General features: G+C 39.3%; 1 pseudogene across 1 annotated transcript; it reads right to left on the bottom strand.

The window, feature by feature from the left end:
* Positions 1–406: 406 nt before the first annotated feature.
* LOC114275340 (beta-galactosidase 9-like) lies at positions 407–18,477 on the bottom strand (annotated as a pseudogene). Its single transcript, XR_014333921.1, has 15 exons — positions 18,356–18,477; positions 17,627–17,703; positions 17,413–17,512; positions 16,356–16,422; positions 16,000–16,092; positions 15,519–15,672; positions 15,264–15,348; positions 13,211–13,316; positions 12,452–12,539; positions 12,164–12,285; positions 11,273–11,476; positions 10,587–10,820; positions 10,329–10,440; positions 10,000–10,092; positions 407–684 (listed from the first exon to the last, which is right to left on the bottom strand). The product of XR_014333921.1 is annotated as a beta-galactosidase 9-like (transcript).
* Between the last annotated feature and the right edge of the window lie 1,600 nt (positions 18,478–20,077).

Genomic DNA, 20,077 nt, shown 5'->3' with positions numbered 1-20,077 from the left:
CACAAGGATGCATTTGAAACCACTACTTTTCAGATCTAGGACAGGTTAAGAAACTTAATTATGTTTGCAATTATTTTATCAATTTATTTTTTGTGGAGGGTAGTGTTACTAAAAGTTTCTAGGTTTAGGATTCTATTCAACGCTCACAACATTGGCCAAGATGTCACAAAATCACCGTAATTGCATTGTTCTTCGCATCTGGCATGCCAATATTGCAACATGATAAAGAGAGAATGCAAGATTATCATGACTAGCAAGATAAATATTGGTCCATATATCATAATACGGTAAAATACTGCAATGTGTCTTGATGCTTCAGTCTTATTCCTGCATATTTGTCATTTCGAGCAAGTCACTAAAACATATTTTGCAAGGTTCATTCTCTAGCAAACTGGAAGTCAACATGGAAACAAGCATGCTTGCTGATAAAAACTTACGTTTACTAATTCATTGGAAATCTACTAAAAAGATACCCTATACACACAGGTATCTAATAGACTGATTGCATATTGGAAAATTTTTAGACCAAAATACAGAATAGAAAATTGCAATAATATAATAAAAAAGAAGTACCTAATAGGTCCATAATGAGTTAGAGAGGTCAATATCCCCATTTCTAAACCCAGTAAGCTTAATTGGACACTTAAATCCTACCCAATCTTTCTCAAGGAAAGCACCATAATTCTGTATAATAAATGAAAGAGAATGAACAAAAAAGATGGAATTAGTATCTCTCGGAGGACTATATCACTGCAAAAAAAATGCATCAAAGTAATTTCCAATTCATGAAAAGAGATAAGACTCTGAAGAGAATTGGCCCAGCAATAAGCATACAACCAGCTCAAGCTAATGACAAGAAGCATGGCAGAGCTACATGTCCCTGAGTGGGGTCATGAAACCCCACTGAAATTGTAAAATCATTTTGGGTAACTCAATATTCTTTCCATTTTTTGACCTTTAACATCACTTATGCTTCCATTTTGGCTCCGGGAAAATTTTTGTGAATCATCTTTTAGACATTTCTTTTACTTCAAATTACTCATGCCAAGCCATAAGAACAATAATTGTTAACACAAGTTTACATATTTGTGGTGTTCTCTTTTGGGTTTTAATCTATTCAATTTTTTGTTTATTCGGGAAAAAGTAATATCGTGTAGACTCAAATTGTTAGAATAGTTCTATTAGTTATTTTTGTTCTGTTGTTAATATTTACTTAAGTTGAGGGTACGATGGTCATATTGCTACTTTAGGTTTAAAATTCACCCACTATCACCTACCACACTTCACCTACTCTCCACCTACCACTACCACCTACCACACTTCACCTACTCTCCACCTACTCCCAAACACACTCCTATATAATAGGAATCCTTGTAATTGTAATATAGTACAACAACATATATCAATCAATAATACATATATTTTTTTACATGGTATCAGAGCAAGGTTGACAACCTAGTAATTCCGCTTCACCGGCGGGTGGCAGCCTCACTTTGGCCGCCCGCCGGACCTCAACCTATTCCGCTTATTTTCTACACATACTCAAACGTTCATCCCTTTGCTACATCTGCATACTCTCTCTCTTTCTTTCTCTCTCTAAAACCTCTCTCTGGCATTTTGTCTGTAAGACGCCATTTTGTCTCTCTCTGATCTCCGGCAACTAAGAAAGATACGCATTTTTTAGCACTCAAAATGGTTATGGAGCAGTATCTTCAAGAGGCTGAAGCACAAAATGAATCCGTTGAATATGGGGCTTCTGTAGAGAAGTGGAATTCTGTCTCAGCCACAGTTGATGAGTCAGAAGATAATCCTTCCATTGGTTTTGACTGCAACATTTGCCTAGACTCTGTGCAGGACCCAGTTGTCACGCTTTGCGGTCACCTCTATTGTTGGCCTTGCATTTACAAATGGATCCATTTCCAGAGTGTCTCTGCTGAAAACCCTGACCAGCAAAAACCACAATGCCCTGTATGCAAAGCCGAAGTTTCACAAAGATCCTTAGTCCCACTTTATGGCCGTGGCCAAACTGCAAAATCCTCTGAAACCAAATCCCCACATCTGGGTATAGTTGTACCACGAAGACCTCCTAGCCCTACTAGTTGCGGAGTCCACACACTGATAACAACTGCAGACACCACTAATTCTCATCCAGCACAGCAACTTCGTCATCGTAGGTCTCCGCCATATCCTTTTATATATATATATATATATGAGTTTCTTATATTTATATATTATGTATGTGTTTTCAAACACATGGGTATTTATTGTTTTGTTTTAAACTTGAGCTGATTAGCACGTGGGGCAGATCAATATGGTGGCTGGTTTTCTAAATTGGTGGACTGAATTTCAGTTTTGTCTGCCATACAATATACACACAGCTGTATGATTCTTTTCTTTATTCTCCACCCACACAGCCCAACACTCTCTCTCCTCACTTTGCATCCACCGCCCAAACTTTTGTTTATAAAATTTATGGTGCACTCCTTGTTCCCCACTTTCGTTATTGTATATATATATATATATATTTTTTTTTTTAATATATTTTTCGTTATTCAAATCTATTTTTATTATTTCTTTCTTTATTTTTCTTTCACATTATTTTTAATCTTTTTCCAATTCCATTCATACCCATATAGCTTTACACACCAAACCATCTTTTATTCTTCTCACCGATCAACCCCGATCACAATTTTACATCATAAAAAAAAAAAACAAAACAAAACAAAACCACCAACACAACAACCACACCCACAGTGGGATTTTTTCTCTACTCTGCCGCCGGTCTTTTCTTCTTGCCTCCGTCCTGGCCGGCCCTTGATGGTGTTGCCTCCGTGTTTCCTAGACCACCAAGCACGTTCACTCCTCCCTGCTCCTCCACTACAGCATATGGTGGACCTCCAAATCGGAACATCACGGTGGCCTTCCGCTTCAGCTCCTTGTTTTCCGTTTTCAGCACATTTATCTCTGCTCGCGCATCCTTATACATGCGTTGGAGCAGAGCCAGCTGGGAGTTTAACTGTTGCACCTCATTTGTCCTGCTCTGCAGCCGGTGCGACAAGTTTGTGACCGCAGTCATGGTTTCCACACATGACTTCAATGTATACTGATTGGCCTCCACATCCGACTGCACCGCCAGTTTTTGCTCCACCGACCGCATCGGAAAGTTCAAAGGAGCAAACCCAGAAGTGTTTGGTTGGGGTTCACTGGCCACCGCACCAGTTATTTCTCTTGTGGACTCGTTCAGTTCTGGAAAGAGCGTAAGCAGACCACGGGAAGAGGAGGCCATGTTCTGGGTAGCTGGACGGAAAGAAGAGGCCATGTTATGGTTGCTGAGTGTTTCAGAGATGGGTTAGTTACAGATTGTTTACAGAGTATTACCAGTGTATCTCTCTCAGCCCACGAAGAGTTTTTCAGAGGTTTCAGACTGGTTTGATTTCCACATGTTCTCTCAGCCTCCGCCTTCATTTATATAGCACATGACGAAGAGGCCGACACGCGCACTGTCGATCACGTGCATCGCCGCGTGTCGGGCACGCCTTTTGATGGCACGCCTTTTTATGGATTGGGCACGCCTTTTGATGGCACGGCTTTTTAAAAAATTGGGCACACCTTTTGAGGGTGCGACTTTTTAAGGGTCCGACAAGACTCTGTAAACTGTCCCGACATTGATTCCGGTTAGTTTCTACAAAGGTCCGACAAGACTCTGTAAACTGTCCCGACATTGATTCCGGTTAGCTCCTTCATGGGTCCGACAAGACTTTGTAAACTGTCCCGACATTGATTCCGGTTAGTTTCTACAAGGGTCCAGCAAGACTCCGTAAACTGTCACAACATTGTCTGCTACAACGGTCCGACATGACCCCATAAACTGTCTTCTACAACGGTCCGACATGACCCCATAAACTGTCTTCTACAACGGTCCGACATGACCCCATAAACTGTCTTCTACATCGGTCTGACACCCCCATACAGTGTCCTCTACAACGTTATGACACCACCATCCAGTGTCTTCACCAATGGTCTGACACGACCATACAGTGTCTCCTATCCTTTTTTATTTTTATGTATTTTCTTGTTTTGTTCCTCTCTTCAAACTCAAGTTGGTTAGTTTCTATCCTCCTTGAGTTTGCGGGGGCTATTAAAATTCACCCACTATCACCTACCACACTTCACCTACTCTCCACCTACCACTACCACCTACCACACTTCACCTACTCTCCACCTACTCCCAAACACACTCCTATATAATAGGAATCCTTGTAATTGTAATATAGTACAACAACATATATCAATCAATAATACATATATTTTTTTACATTTTTTATATATATTTGAGTGATGTACAGTTGAGGGAATTAATTGGTTTTTAATATATACAAAGTTCTCTCTTCTTCTTCTTCTTCCTCCTAACTTTCAACCCTAATTTCTCCATTTTACATTCTCACTTGGTATCAGAGCCATCTCTTCTTCATTAGAAAGGGTTCTACAGATTCTAAAGATCGATCTGAGGTGACCGAGACGTGCTGATGTCATCAGCCGTACGATGACGTCAGCATGACGTCAGCAGTGTACGGACGGGTCCTTCACCCCTAGACTCGAAATTGCCTCCTGAGATTTATGGTGATTTTTGTGGAATTTTTTGATCATCCCTGATGTGAGTTTTCGATTTTTGAAACTATTTCGTGTTTTTGGGACTGTTTTTTTGAATCTGCCTTTGGGACTATTTTTTTCTGGTTTTTCTTGCTGGGCTCACTTCCCTAGGAGCCGAAAATCACCCCTCTAAGGGTCCTTGATCTTAATTTGTTGTTTTACTCCTGTGGGGTTGATATTCTGTTCAATTTGTGGCTGTTTCTGGAGCCGAAAATCACTTGTGGCTGTTTCTGGAGACGAAAATCACCCCTCTAAGGGCTGACACCCTTCTAGCAAGGGATATTTGTCCTCTCTTTATTGATTGCTACTGTTGAGTTGATGTGTTGGTCTCATTTGGGTCCAAACTTGGTTGTTGAGCTAGTTCTGTGTTTATAGTGGTGATTGTGGGTATTGACTGTTTGCAAGTCTGGTTGATCATTATGGTTGAGATTGAGGCTAAGGCTATAACTATGGGTAAAGATGATGATATGCCTAAATCTATCACTACAAAGAAATTGAATGGTGCTAATTATTTGGCTTGGGCCCATGCTGTCAAGATTTTCTTACGAGGTAAGAAGAAGTCCCGCTATCTTAGTGACCTCCCTCCTTCTACTGATGATAAGGATTATGATGATTGGTGTTGTGAGGATTCTTGTGTGATGGGTTGGATTTGGCATAGTCTGGAACCACAGGTTGCTACTACCGTGGAATTTTGTGATACCTCTAAGGCCATTTGGGACTCCCTTGCTGAGTCTTTTTCAACTCAAAGTAATGTCTCTCGAGTCTACGAGTTATATGAACAGATTTTTGCTATGCGTCAATCTGGCCGGTCTCTTCCTGATTATTATAGTAGTTTCAAGACTTTGTGAGATCAGTTACTGCAGCATCGACCTTTCACAACTGATGTGACCACCCAGAAACAACATTGGGAGGCGTTTATGATGGCTTCTTTACTTTCTGGCTTAGATCCTGAGTTGCGAGGGTTCAAAGATCAGATTCTTGCCAGTGACACTCTACCTTCGGCTGCCAATGCCTATTCTAGGCTGTTACGCTCTTCATTGGGACAAGCACAATCCACTGTTGGGTCTTCTTTATCATCTTCTGCATTGGTTTCCAGTAGTAGTGATCATGGGTCTACTCGCGGGGGTTTGAATAGTTCTTTTGGTTCCCGGAGCTCTTCTTCTGGTTTCCGGGGCTCTCGTGGAGGTGGTTCTCGTAGTGGTGGCTCACGTGGTGGTTTCCGTGGTGGCAGTTGTAGTGGACCTGGTTCTCGTACACGTGGTGATCGCAAGTGTACTCATTGTGGTTCCCAAGGTCATACTGAACCTTGGTGTTGGCAAAAGCATGGCAGACCTGATCATATCCATCAGGTTATGGATGTCCCCTCCTCACAGTCTTCCTTGTTGTCCACTGGCTCGGATGCTTCTCCTGTTACTTCGCATGAGACACTCACTACTCAAATTAGTGAGCTTACTGCCCTTGTCCAGTCTCTCCGGCCTAGTCTACCTTCTTCCTCTACTACCATGGCTAGTTCAGGTAATATTGCATGTGTGGCTAAGTCCTCTCAGCCTTGGCTCCTAGACTCTGGTGCTAGTTCTCATGTCTCTGGTAATTCCTCTCTTTTTGATACTCTTAGACCTGTTGATCATACCATTATACTTGCTGATGGATCTTCTCGGCCTGTCTGTGGTCAAGGTCCTCTTCATCCCACTCCATCCATGTCCTTACCTTCTGGTCTTTATGTTCCTAAATTTCCATTTAATTTGCTTTCTGTTAGCCAATTGACTCAAGCTCTCCATTGTTCAATAACCTTTTCTCCTACTTCATGTGTTTTGCAGGACCTCCAGACCAAGAGGATGATTGGTTCGGGGCATGAGAAGGATGGCTTATACTTTTTGGACGCTGAGACGTCTCCTCCTTTATCTGCTGTGTTGAGTGCTAGTGTATCTCCTCTTCAGTGGCATTTTCGCTTGGGTCATCCCTCCTTGGCCAAGCTCAAGTTAGCTGTTCCGGGTTTGAGTCATGTTTCTCAAATTGAGTGTGAAGCCTGTCAATTTGGGAAGCATCATCGTAGTTCTTTTCCTCGTCGTAGTGTTAGTCGTGTGTCTAAGTCTTTTGCTCTTGTCCATACAGATATTTGGGGTCCTTCTAGAACTCCTACTGTTAATGGGTTCTTTTATTTTGTTATTTTTGTGGATGATTACTCTCGGATGACTTGGTTGTTTTTAATGAAACAAAGATCTGATTTGCCTTCCATCATCTCTAAGTTTTATAATGAAATCTTTACTCAATTTGGCAAATGTATTAAGATATTTCGGTCTGATAATGCCTTAGAATATGTGCAATCTATTGTAACTACCTTTTGTGATGCTCATGGTATTATTCATCAAACTAGTTGTCCTCATACATCCCAACAAAATGGTGTTGCAGAACGGAAACACCGCCATTTGCTAGATGTTGCTCGCACCCTGATGTTTAATATGCATGTCCCCAAACAGTTTTGGGGCGATGCTGTTCTCACTGCTTGTTTGCTTATCAATCGCATGCCCTCTAGTGTTGTACACACATCTCCTTATTCTCTGCTATATCCCACCACATCTCCTTTTCCCTTGCCTCCTCGCATTTTCGAGTGTGTGGCCTTTGTCCATGTTCTTGACCCTGGGTTGGATAAGTTATCTCCTCGTGCACGCAAGTGTGTGTTCTTAGGTTATTCTCGCACTCAAAAAGGGTACCGGTGTTATCATCTTGAGTCTCGTCGCTACTTTGTCAGTGCTGATGTAACGTTTTTTGAGTCTACTCCGTTTTTTTCTTCCTCTGGGCAACAGTTATCTACTGATCTTCTCTCTTCTCGTGAGGGGGAGCCAGCCTCTCTCGCTCCTACTCTTCCCTCTTATGCTCCTTCCACATCCACTCCTCTATCCTCTCTCTCTCCTCTCACTTCTACCCCTCCTTTGCAGGTTTATCAACGGTCTCAAGCTCGTCGCATTGTGTCTTATGGCCCGGCCAGTTCATCTCCTTCGTCTGAGGCCCCTGTTCCACCTGCTGCTCTACCATCTGATGACCTTCCTATTGCCCTCCGCAAAGGTAAACGCACTTGCACTCAACATCCTATTGCTCATTTCGTTTCTTATGATCGCCTCTCTCCTGGTCTTCACTCTTTTGCTTGTAGCTTGTCGAGTATTTCCATTCCTCGCACCTATCTTGAGGCTATGTCCATCTCTAGTTGGAAGTTTGCCATGGATGAGGAAATGCATGCTCTTCATCAAAATCAGACCTGGGACCTTACCCCTCTGCCCTCTGGCAAATCTATTGTGGGTTGTCGTTGGATTTATACTGTTAAGTATCTTCCTGATGGAACTGTTGAGCGCCTTAAGGCTCACCTGGTAGCTAAAGGCTACACCCAAACCTATGGTGTTGATTACTTGGAGACTTTTTCTCCTGTGGCCCGTCTTAACTCTGTTCGGATTCTTCTCTCTGTTGCAGTTAATCAGTCTTGGCCTTTATATCAACTGGATATCAAGAATGCTTTTCTCCATGGTGATCTCCACGAGGAGGTCTATATGGATCAGCCCCTTGGCTATGTTGTTCCCGGCCAAGAGCATCTTGTTTGTCGATTGAGGAAGGCCTTGTATGGTCTTAAGCAGTCCCCTCGTGCCTGGTTTGATCGCTTCAGTGCTGTTGTGCTTGCCTATGGCTTTCACCGTTCCACTTTTGATCACTCTGTTTTTGTTCGCCACTCGTCTACTGGGAGTATTGTTCTTATTGTCTATGTGGATGACATCATCATTTCAGGGAGTGACTCCAATGGTATTGCTGCTTTGAAGCAGTATTTGGGACAACAATTTCACACCAAAGACTTGGGCCATCTTCGGTATTTTCTTGGGATTGAAGTTGCCCGTTCTTCTCAGGGCTTGTTTCTTTCTCAACGGAAGTATGTTCTTGATCTTCTTACTGAGACTGGTCTCTTAGGCACTCGCCCCAGTGATACTCCCATGGATTCTAGTGTCAAGCTTGCTGGTGACACTGGCGACTTCTTTCCTAATATTGGTCGTTATCGTCGGTTGGTTGGCAAGTTAATATATCTCACTGTCACTCGTCCAGATATTACCTATGCTGTGGGTGTGGTCAGTCAGTTTATGCATGCTCCCCGCCAACCCCATTTTGTGGCTGTATGTCGTATCTTGCAATACTTAAAGCGTGCTCCAGGTCGGGGGTTGCTCTACCGCCCCTCTTCCTCCTTGTCTGTCGCTGGCTTCAGTGATGCTGATTGGGCTGGTAATACGACTGACCGCCGTTCCACCTCAGGCTATTGTACTTTTGTTGGTGGTAATCTTGTCACTAGGCGTAGCAAGAAACAGACCGTCATTGCTCGTTCTAGTGCCGAGGCTGAATATCGCGCCATGGCTCATTCTGCTTCTGAGATGCTCTGGGTTCAGTCTCTTCTCCAAGATTTTGGCTTTTCTGTTTCCACTCCTATGCGCATGTTTTGTGACAATCAGGCTGCTATCTTCATTGCCAATAACCCTGTGTTTCATGAACGCACCAAACATATCGAAGTTGATTGCCATTTTATTCGTGATCTCTTACTCCGCAAGCAACTGGTGACTCCTTATGTTCGTTCTGAGGATCAATTGGGTGATATTCTCACCAAACCTTTGGCTCGGCCTTCATTTCTTCGTTTGTCTGCCAAGCTGGGCATGTTCGATCTCTATGCTCCAGCTTGAGGGGGAGTGTTAGAATAGTTCTTTTAGTTATTTTTGTTCTCTTGTTAATATTTACTTAAGTTGAGGGTACGATGGTCATATTGCTACTTTAGGTTTTTTATATATATTTGAGTGATGTACAGTTGAGGGAATTAATTGGTTTTTAATATATACAAAGTTCTCTCTTCTTCTTCTTCTTCCTCCTAACTTTCAACCCTAATTTCTCCATTTTACATTCTCACTCAAATGTTTAGTTTCTATTTCTAGTAAATCAAATTGGTGGTTCTGGTTCAAGATTTTAGTTTGATTATTGTGAATTGTGATGAAGGTACACAATTAGACATTTGGGTAATCAATTGGTTGTTGCCTGACTCTACGAAAGGAAAATCCTGGCTCCACCCTGATGATTAGATAGTATACTTTTCGGGAAGAAGCAAATGCAAGAATCTGCTCAAACCCAATAAATACAAAATCAGAGTTGACATTCCTAAATATTTAACTCGACAGGTACATGCAAAAATTCCATCTAAGAATATTTTACACATCATAACCTAGTTTCAAAAGATGACAAAGAATTTAACACTGTAAGCCTTCTTGGAAAGAAGAGTCATGAATATATTTTATTTAGAAAGTGGCTTGGGATACAACCCACTCTAAGAAATATTACCTGCAAGCCAATTGTCTCAGATAATAACATCAAATCATTGTATCCTTGCTTAAGTTGAACAGGTTGGTCCACCTTTACCCAATGGCCAGCCGCACTGCCATCACTTTCAAAAGACAGATCACATAGTCAGAGAAAAAATCTTGTCTATAAGTATATATAGACACACACATACAAAGGCACAAAGTGATCATAAAACAAGAGAAGACAAGGGAAGGGAATGACGTATAGAAAGTAAAATAAATTAAAAGAGAAGCCTATTGCATAAGTGAACTTCTGTCCCAGAACGAAGAGAATTCTGAAAGGGATACACAAATAAAATTAAATGTACCTATAAGCTTCCCATTAATAAATATGCGCACCAAGTCACGCATGCTATCAATTGTAAGTGCTGGCTCAACTGAATTTTCATCCCAAAATGAGATTTCATCATCAGAATATATTCTGCAGTTAGATATTGAATAGGCATCGGCTAAAATAAGTTGTACTAGAAAATGAGTTGTAAAAAATTTGTCAATACAAAAATGATATTTCTACTTATACAGCTTGATCTTAATGTACCAAGCTGTAAGACTTGGATAAAGATGTACCTGGTCGTATACCACAAATAATCAGAACGATCCTTTGTCACATTTAAATGCTCCAAAATGCCTTGGGACAGCGAAATTGTCCTCACCCCATGCACCAATTGGCTCTTTAACAGTCAACCAAGTTTTTGAGATATAGGTAACTTCATCCTGACTCGGTAATTGTCGAAGTACAAAAACATTTGTAGAAAGAAGAGAACTGAACTCTGTTGTCTTAATGGAAGTCTGAGCCCCACCCTGCTCGAAATATTGAAAGGACGAGAGGTGTCTCAGAAACTGGATTAGAAAATAAATATTTACAATTCCTATGGTAAGAACCACAAGCAGGACTATTAGATAGCTTATTATAATATGGAAATCTGATAATGTATTTACAGTTAATAATATACTATGCAAATAATTAAATTAGCTAATAATATACTATGCAAATAATTAAATTAGCTATAGCATATTATATCGCTAATTCACTGCCTTCACATGAATATTGAATGTCCAATTACATATAACCACTCTATCAACTATCAAGTAAATATAACTGCCAAATTTTTTGCATGAACATATGTAGACATATGATACGTCAAAGGTTATCTTTTTTTTTTGAACTGACATCAAAGGTCATCTGACATGCTGCTTGTTGATCAGTAAACAGTATAATTTTCATACATACAATATAACAAATACTAACATACCTTGGCAGTGTTAAAAACTGTGTTCCTGCAGTCTAGCAATATACTCACTGACCATGGTGGTAAAGTATATACTTGACCAAAGAATGTCACAGCAGCCGCATTATGTTCATCAATATTTGTAAGAAATGCTAAGCAGGTGCTTTTATTTCCTGACAAAGTTAAGGTCTGGCCTTCACTATGAACATTTGTACCATACAAATGCGCCTGAAGTTAGTCCTATCAACTGTGTTAATTTCTAAAATGAAGTACATTGAAAGGGTAAAAGAGGACAGGAAGAATAAGACATCTAATGGCAATTTTTACGAAAAAAATAAATTGCGACGAAGAAAACAAAGTTCCCTCTGCCCAAAGCAACTGAAAAAATTCTAGTATATCTGCAAAACAAATGGCATAACTACATAGCTATTTTAGGTTAAGCACTACAAAACCAGGTTGTAAATTTATTGCAAATTTGAATGTCCTAGGGGAATTAAATTATTCATTTGCAGTATACAACAAGCACTAAGAGGCCTGCTTGCTTTTAAATTGCCCATACTAATGATAAGTTCAGATACTTATCATTTCATCTCAAGAGCTTTACACATTTACACTACCAACAAACTGCAGTGAAACACTGTCACCTCAATGCCACGAGCATGGAAACAGTTTCTTTTCAGATATCATTACGTGAGAAACACAGTCAACAATGAAAATTCCAATCCTAGAACTTCAAAAATTGGGTCTTGCTTGATGCTGAACTCTACAGTATGCTAGTAGGAAAAACATCAGAGGCTACAACTTGACATCATAGAAATTGCAATATATCTTTTGATACTTCTAGCTAACGAAAATAACGAAGCTAAGATAACTTTGCCATTAATAGTTAAAGTAGATCGTGCAGTTAAGACAAACCTCCTGCTTTGGTCCCAATTTCATATACTGAGGTGAATCAACAGCAACTAGAGCAGGTTCACAAAGCTTTGTAGCATCATGCAGATCCTTTAAGTGCCCCCATCTTGGCTGTCTTAGTAATCCTGTATGAAAAATAAAGAGATAAAAAGTGAGATTGGTGAACAACCATTTCAATGAGAATGCCGATAGTGATATGAATAAGCAACTAAACCATATAATTGTATCCAAGTTATACATCAGTTGTTAACCCAAAAAAAAATTATCTTATTTAAGTAAAGTTTAACTTACCATATTCATCAATTGGAGCATCATAATCATAACTAGTAATATAGTTTGGGCCCCCTGCAGTCCGGCCAAAATTCGTCCCACCGACAAACTGCAAGCAGAAACCAGGGAAACCATGCATTTGGTGGTCAATATGCAGCATATGCGTCATCACCCCTTCAAAAGATAGGTCTTTTTGGAGGTTGTGCTTGAATTGTGCCTTAGTGTCCTTAACTCTACTGTTTTGACTTTCTGCCTTTCCATCATGTTAATACTTAGCTGGAAAAACTGTGGCCTTGTCCCACATTGTCGCTGATACAAGGCTGCCATGAGTATATAGATGCCATCATCCATTCAAAAGTTGTGCTCTTTCAAAGGTGGTGCTTGGACTTTTCCATAGTGCTCTTGGCTCCACTGTGTCCACTATCCTCATTCCCCCTTGTGTTAAAGCTTAGCAGGGGTGAGGAGAAATACATATATACATAAAAATATGTATATCATACATTGGTAACCCATGATTACCAAAATAAAATATGGTGCTCATAATTTAAAAGGTTCACTTGCCCTTTAGGGTGTCTTGTATCTTCTGAGCAAACCACGGAAATCATGCAAGTTTTGATGGTAACTAATATAAAATATTCTAGCAAAGGAAATTTGTTTTAACCCTAACAATTATTGAATATCAATTAGCCAAAAGATTTTTTTTTTTTTTTTTTTAAATTCACAGCTCAATGATCTGATTCTATTATTAATTGTATTGCATCTTAGAATGCATTAATTTACCATATAATAATTCTGAAAGCTCCCTCCACGTTCAAAAAGCCGAGCGACTGCAAATGCAAGGTCTTCAGCAGGTCTATGGGGCCATGTTCCACCCCACTCCGTGTACCTTCAAAAAGAACCCATGTAGATGAATCAATTTCCTATCAACTTGTATGAAAAAACCCTCAGCCTAAATTTTAACCTTGAGAGATGAAATTGCCTTAATTTGAACAGCAGGAAGCAAAAAAGAAGGCAGTGGAGGGATAACAATGGTATTTCATCAAGAAGAGACTCGGCATTCAATAGAGCCTCATGTAATATGAACAACTAGCACTGAAAAAGAATATTGATTGCCAAATCAAGTTTATTGGATACAAAGATACTCATAATTGAGTTTGATTTTGTTTCACAAATAACTGAATGCTTGAAACATGTTTTACAGTCCCCCAGCCCAAGTTGCCTTTTCTCTTTCTTCTCTTACACGCAATAATCAATACCTTATGATCAATCTTAATTCAAAAGATACATGACTTGCTGACTTCAACCTCTTTAATTTGCCATGTGAATAGGATATTTCACAAATGAGAGGCAATGTAATCGTGTCTTGATGCCTTATGACTCTTGTCAAGATGTCCTATAAAATTTAATTACCAAATAGATTTACATTCTATAAAAATATTCTCATATGTGATCAGATTTCAGCCCATCATTATACAAATAACGCAATTTATATAATGTGAAAATGTCATATCAAGAACAAGAAATGGGAAACTTGACCAGAATACAGGCAGGAAATGCTGCAAGAAACCATTCAAATGACACCTGATAAAGCCAATTACTAAACTAATATAGAAAAGAAAAAGTAAGCAACATATATGAAGAACCTCAATGGATAACGGGTTTCATGTAATATCTACAAAACATTGGAGATTTTATTTTCTAGATGGTTACGAAACATGCTTCATAATGGCTATCTTGAAGTGATTTAAAATATTTCCAAAGAAAATAAGTAAAGTTCTGAAAAGCGGTTGCGGTCGCCGTAACGGTGACAGTGGCACGGTTGCGGTTGCGGGGTGTAAAGCCCATAGCGTAACGGTTGCGGTAACGGTTGCAATAACCGGAACTGTGAATTTTTTTATTTTTTGCACAATTTGAAAAAAACTTACCGATACGCATATTTTTTTTCCATGATCATATTTATTGGGTTTAAAATAAATATTGATCAATTTTTGTAAATTTTTAAGTATGATCCAATATATTTCATATTTTTAAATCACTATAAAATGAGTTTTTTACATTTTATTTTAATAATTAATGACTTTATATTATACAAAAAATCAATCACTAACTATTATATATGATATAAACAATTACAAAAGTAAGAGAATAAATAAGAGCCTAAATTTATATATATATATATACATATTTTAACCTAACCAAATAGAGAATGACCACACTTATTATTATTATTATTATTATTATTATTATTATTATTTTCAAACAATATATAGATAGACACACACAAACAAAATGGTTAAGTGATAGCAACTGAATAGAATAACATAGGTCTTACAGTTTCAACAAATCAATAACATGTTCTTCATCTTCTCTCTTCTCTCTATCTCTTGCTCCTCCATCTTCTCTCTTTATCTTCCTTCTTCTCTCTATCCCTCTTTCTCCATTTTCAGTTTTTTTTTTGTGTTTTTTTGAAAGAAGCAGTTCAAAACCATTACGTAACGGTGCGTAACAGGCCGTTACGGTTGTTCCTGTTACGCACTGTTACGACCGCTACGGCTGACACATCTCGCAAGTTAAAGAGGCATTCCACAATGGCTTGGAAGAAAACTATTATTTGACAATTTTGCTTCATTCTACAGTTTAACCTTCTATGTAAACTCCACTCATTTGAGACAAGATTCCAATAGATAGCCTAGTGGAAAAGATCCAGCCTATTTATTATTGCAAAAATCTTTTGGTGACAAAATTTTCAAAGAAATCATGCAACATGTAGGCTCAAAATTAACACAAATAGAATGATCAGGAACCCAATGACATTGTAAGAAATTGATCATACCATCCATCCCAATCCTCCGTCCAAATTGTCGGTTTCTTGTAGGAATTTGGCTTGTAACCATCACAATAGTATTCATTGCAGGTATCTGTGAGAGAGCATAAATGGAAAATAAAAAAATAAAACGGACCGAAGCACCATTCAATTTTTGTTGATAAAACCTAACAATCAAATCAGGAAGCTGTCTATCGACTGCTTTATGAAAATTAAATGTATTACGATAACAAGAAGAAACTGAAATGCCAAATGAAAGGAAACAAGTATTTACAACATCTCCCGGAGCATCGACTGGCTTGCACATGACCCATGCTACACCAGCACCAAGCCCAGTAGCCATTTTAGGAGCCCATTTAACGTAGGCCTTCCCTTTTTGACCATAAGAGCTTTACATATTCCCATATTCATTCTCAATCTAATACAATTTCATGTCAGCAAGGGCATGTCAATTAACAGAAGATATTATTATTTATCTATTCCCCAGTTGGCAGGGGGGCACTGATTGGGAAAAGGGTATTAGAAAGAAAAAATGAAAGTATTGAGCAGCAGTACCCTGGTCATTATGTTCATATCCTTTTCATATAATTGGGAGAAAATCAATAAATAAGTCAAGGAACTCATAATCTTGTCCATTAGATTACAATGTCATAGGAGTATATCAAGCTAGGTTTATCTAGGTGCCTCAAATATATTTAATTATATTAACAAACTTCAATCTGTAAGTTAAGAATTATCCTACAACCTGCAACATAATGATCGGACCACCTTGCCAAGAGAAGAGCATCTCTTCTCGCATCAGATCCACAATCTTCCTAACAAACCGCTGCATCTCATCCTGCAAAAAAATGAGGTATTGCCAATCTGTTAAGCAAAACCACCAATACAAAGTAAAGGTACCTCTGAAGCAAAGGTACTCTGCATGACTACAATCACACAACTCATTTATCACCAAACTCTATATATTTTAACCTCCTTTTCTTTTAACAGTATCACATCAACTTTAAATCATACAAAAAGTTTTAGCACAGACAATCAAAAAGCATCAAGCAACAAACTTTGTGAATGTGAAAAAGAACAAAGCTCTTGATGATGCTTTACCTTGAAGGGTGCATTGTCTGTTTGAAATACTATGCCAGGCATATCACGTAGCCACACAGGGAAGCCCCTGCAAGTTTATTCATCTAATATAAGGAAATATTGACCTAAAAGTACTTGTTGATAATATAACTCTTTATAAACCTCATCAGGACAATGATGTCATCTCAAATATTCTTTCATAATATCAAAAATGACAGATAATCTTTTTAAGTATCATTACCACAAAATATAAAACTTTTAATTTTTGCTACACCATCTATGCAAAAGTTTACTTGGCAAGTTATGGCCTGTAGTGAGATCAACTCTGGTTAATAGCCTCAAAGTCATCAAATGAATAAATCAATTATGGCATATTGCCATTTTTTCCCTAGTTTACCTATAATAGCACAATCTAGAATGCTTTAAAATGTATACATTTTTTCATTTCTTTTAAATTTGTCTATAACATATTGCATGCATATTTTATACTCCCAACCATCAGCTGCTACCATAAGTGGTCTCTCCCCACCCCAAAGGTAAAGGTGCAAGGTTTGATTTCTATATTCAGTACTTTTTATAAATGCACCAAGGGCAATACCCCCAGCCATCTATAACCTGTAACCATTAGGTTAAATGCCCAAGACTCTAACAACATAGCTAGATACCCAAAAATAGATGTAGAGTGGTTAATAAGGATCGTATGGAAAAGAAAAGAAGGTCCCTTCTTCCTGTCATCATATAAAGGGATGAGGCTTGGTATGGTACTTGGCTCAACTTATTTGTATAAAGAATTAAAGTCAAGAGGCACAAGTGATTCGCACCATTAAACAGAATTTATTGCTTTTCACATCCGAACCAGACTATTGTCACAACATAGCACACATAATAGCAATAGACCATCATCTAAGTACCTAACAGTTATTGCATTCATTAGTTTACGATGCTGAACTTTCTTGGCCAGACAACAATTTGTTGAATTGTAACAAAATGAAAAGGTATCATCTTTCACGGTTTAAATTGTAAGTTTAAGAAGAAAAAAAATAATGAACTGGTATAATCATAATAAGGAAGGTGAGACCCAAAATTCCACTCGGCACAGACGTAAGGATCTATTCGAAGGTGAAGATAGAGTCCACTGGATCCCACTAGCTTCACAAACTTGACAAGATCATATCTCCCTTCAAAATTATACCCGAGCAGACAAGTCAAAAATAAAAGAAACCAACAAATCTAATTTGTTGAACTCAACCATGCAAGGCTATTACCTCAAATAGGATGGCAAAAACAATTACCGCACCTGTCCTCTGACTGGTTCATGTCCATTCCAAAATGTATAAGTTTGGATGACATCTGCCCCACCTTCCTTGCTCTTAGCAATCAGATCAGGCCACATCTAACACCATTTGAGATATATCAGTTGGGCTTTCTAATGATTTCACAACCAAACATGCAGAAGAAACCTTAAAGAATCTTGAGGGAAGCATAATATTTTCCAAGGAAAAGAAGTGCAGAACATATTATATGAACTACAAAAGGATGGCGTAAAAAAGAACAATAAAAGATAAGACTAACAGATGGTACAGATAAAGATAATTAAAATAGACTAAAACTGTTAGAATTTACCATAAACCTACCACCACTACCACCTCACCTACTCCACTAAACCTAACCCACTACACCACTACCACCTCCACTTCACCTACTCTCCACCTACTCCCAAACACACTCCTATATAATAGGAATCCTTGTAATTGTAATATGTACACAACAACAATCAATAAATACATAAATTCTTTCATGGTATCAGAGCAAGGTTAAAGAAGCTAGTAATTCTGCTTCCCCGGCGGGCGGCAGCCTCGCCTTGGCCGCCCGCCGGACCTCTACACACTAACCGTCTCTCTTGAATACTGCCTTGATGCTTTTCTCCAATCCGTCCCGCCCTTCATCATTGATGCAAACTCTTCATGACTTATACGTCCATCCTTGTCGGTGTCCACATCCTGCATGATGGCATTAATGACTTCTTCATTGTTGGTCTCGACTTCATCAGCCAAGAAATAGCAACAAACTCCCCGTAATCCAAATGTTCATCCTTATCCACATCACCAGCTTCCATAAGAATCTGGAGATCTGATTCAGGCATCTGACTGCCAAGCTTCTTGCGTGTATTCATCAAGATCCGTGGGCGATAGTTTCTTGTCGGCAGACTCTTCCTTGCGTGGCTCCTCCCGATACGTCGGTGGCGTAGATCCGCTGGGAGGATCGGCATCCATGCTATTCAGTCAAAGCGATGCCCTCAGGTTCTCCGCCTCTGATTACTCGGCCGCCAGAATTTCCACGTCCGCATCTTCTCACTCTCGGCACCAACCCAGTTCCAAACAAGCCTTTCTCTGCTTCTTGCCTTCTTCATTATTATCAAGATTAGTGGGGGGGAACAAACCCAGAAAGTACATAGTCCACATGGACCCTTCAAGACTAGAGAAATTTGAGCTGTCGTGAGAATTGCTGCCCATACCTCATCCTTTAAAATAATAATTCTCCACACACACTCCCACTTTGTCCCATTCTTTTTATTATTATAATTATTATTATTATTATTATATATATTTTTTTAGACCCATTAACTTGTCGAACAGTCTGTTCCCCACCTTTATTCTTTTTCTTCATCATTTCATCACCATCCCCTTATTTCTTTATTTATTTTATTTTTCGATTCCCTTCTTTTCAAAAAAAACAAAAAAAACAAAAAAAACAAAAAACAAAAAAAGAGGCCTGGAGCCATAATCCAGCGCACTTTCTTTTATTTTACTATATATATATGTTTGTTATAATATATTATTTTGACACATAATTTTTCCATTCAAAAAAAAAATAATAATAATAATAATAATAATTTACAAATTTGCACAACAAACCATATTTTATTCATCTCAGGGATCAACCCCGATCACATTTTTTACATAAAAAAAAAAAAAACAAAACAAAACAAAACAAAACAAAACAAACAACACATCCACAGGCGGGATTTTTTCTTATCTACTCTGTCGCCGGTCTCTTCTTCTTGCCTCCGTCCTGCGCGGCCCTTGACGGTGTTGCCTCCGTGCTTCCTAGACCACCAAGCAAGTTGCCTCCTCCCTGCTCCTCCACTGCAGCATATGGTGGCCCTCCGAATCGGAACATCACGGTGGCCTTCCGCTTCAGCTCCTTGTTTTCTGCCTTTAGCACACTGATCTCTGCTCGCGCATCCTTATACATGCGTTGGAGCAGAGCCAGCTGGGCATTTAAATGCTGCACCTCATTTGTCCTACTCTGCAGCCGGTTTGACAAATTTGTAACCGCAGTCATGGTTTCCACACATGACTTCAATGTATACTGATTGGCCTCCACATCCGTTTGCACTGCCATTCTTTGCTCCACAGACCGCATCGGAAAGTTCAACGGAGCAAACTCCGGGGCGCTTGGTTGAGGTTCCAGTGCCACCGCACCAGTTATCTCTCTTGTTGACTCGTTGAGGTCGGGAAAGAGAGTGAGCAGACTACGGGAAGACGAAGCCATTTTTTTCTGGGTTACAGAGTGTTTACCGAGTCTTTCAGAATGCAAATTTTCAGAGGTTTCTCTCAGTTTCTTGTCTCAGCCTCTGCCTCGGCCTCAGCCTTCGTCTTGGTTAAATAGCCAAGGCAGCCACGCGTATCGCGCGCCCCTTGACGCCAGACGACAAACGGACGCGCCAGCCAAGACACTCA

Source organism: Camellia sinensis, chromosome 6 (genome assembly GCF_055761805.1).
Source record: "Camellia sinensis isolate YWXY chromosome 6, ASM5576180v1, whole genome shotgun sequence".
NCBI classification, from domain to species: Eukaryota; Viridiplantae; Streptophyta; class Magnoliopsida; order Ericales; family Theaceae; genus Camellia; species Camellia sinensis.
The sequence above is the reverse complement of the archived record's forward strand: the minus strand, read 5'-3'. Positions and strand labels throughout refer to the sequence as shown.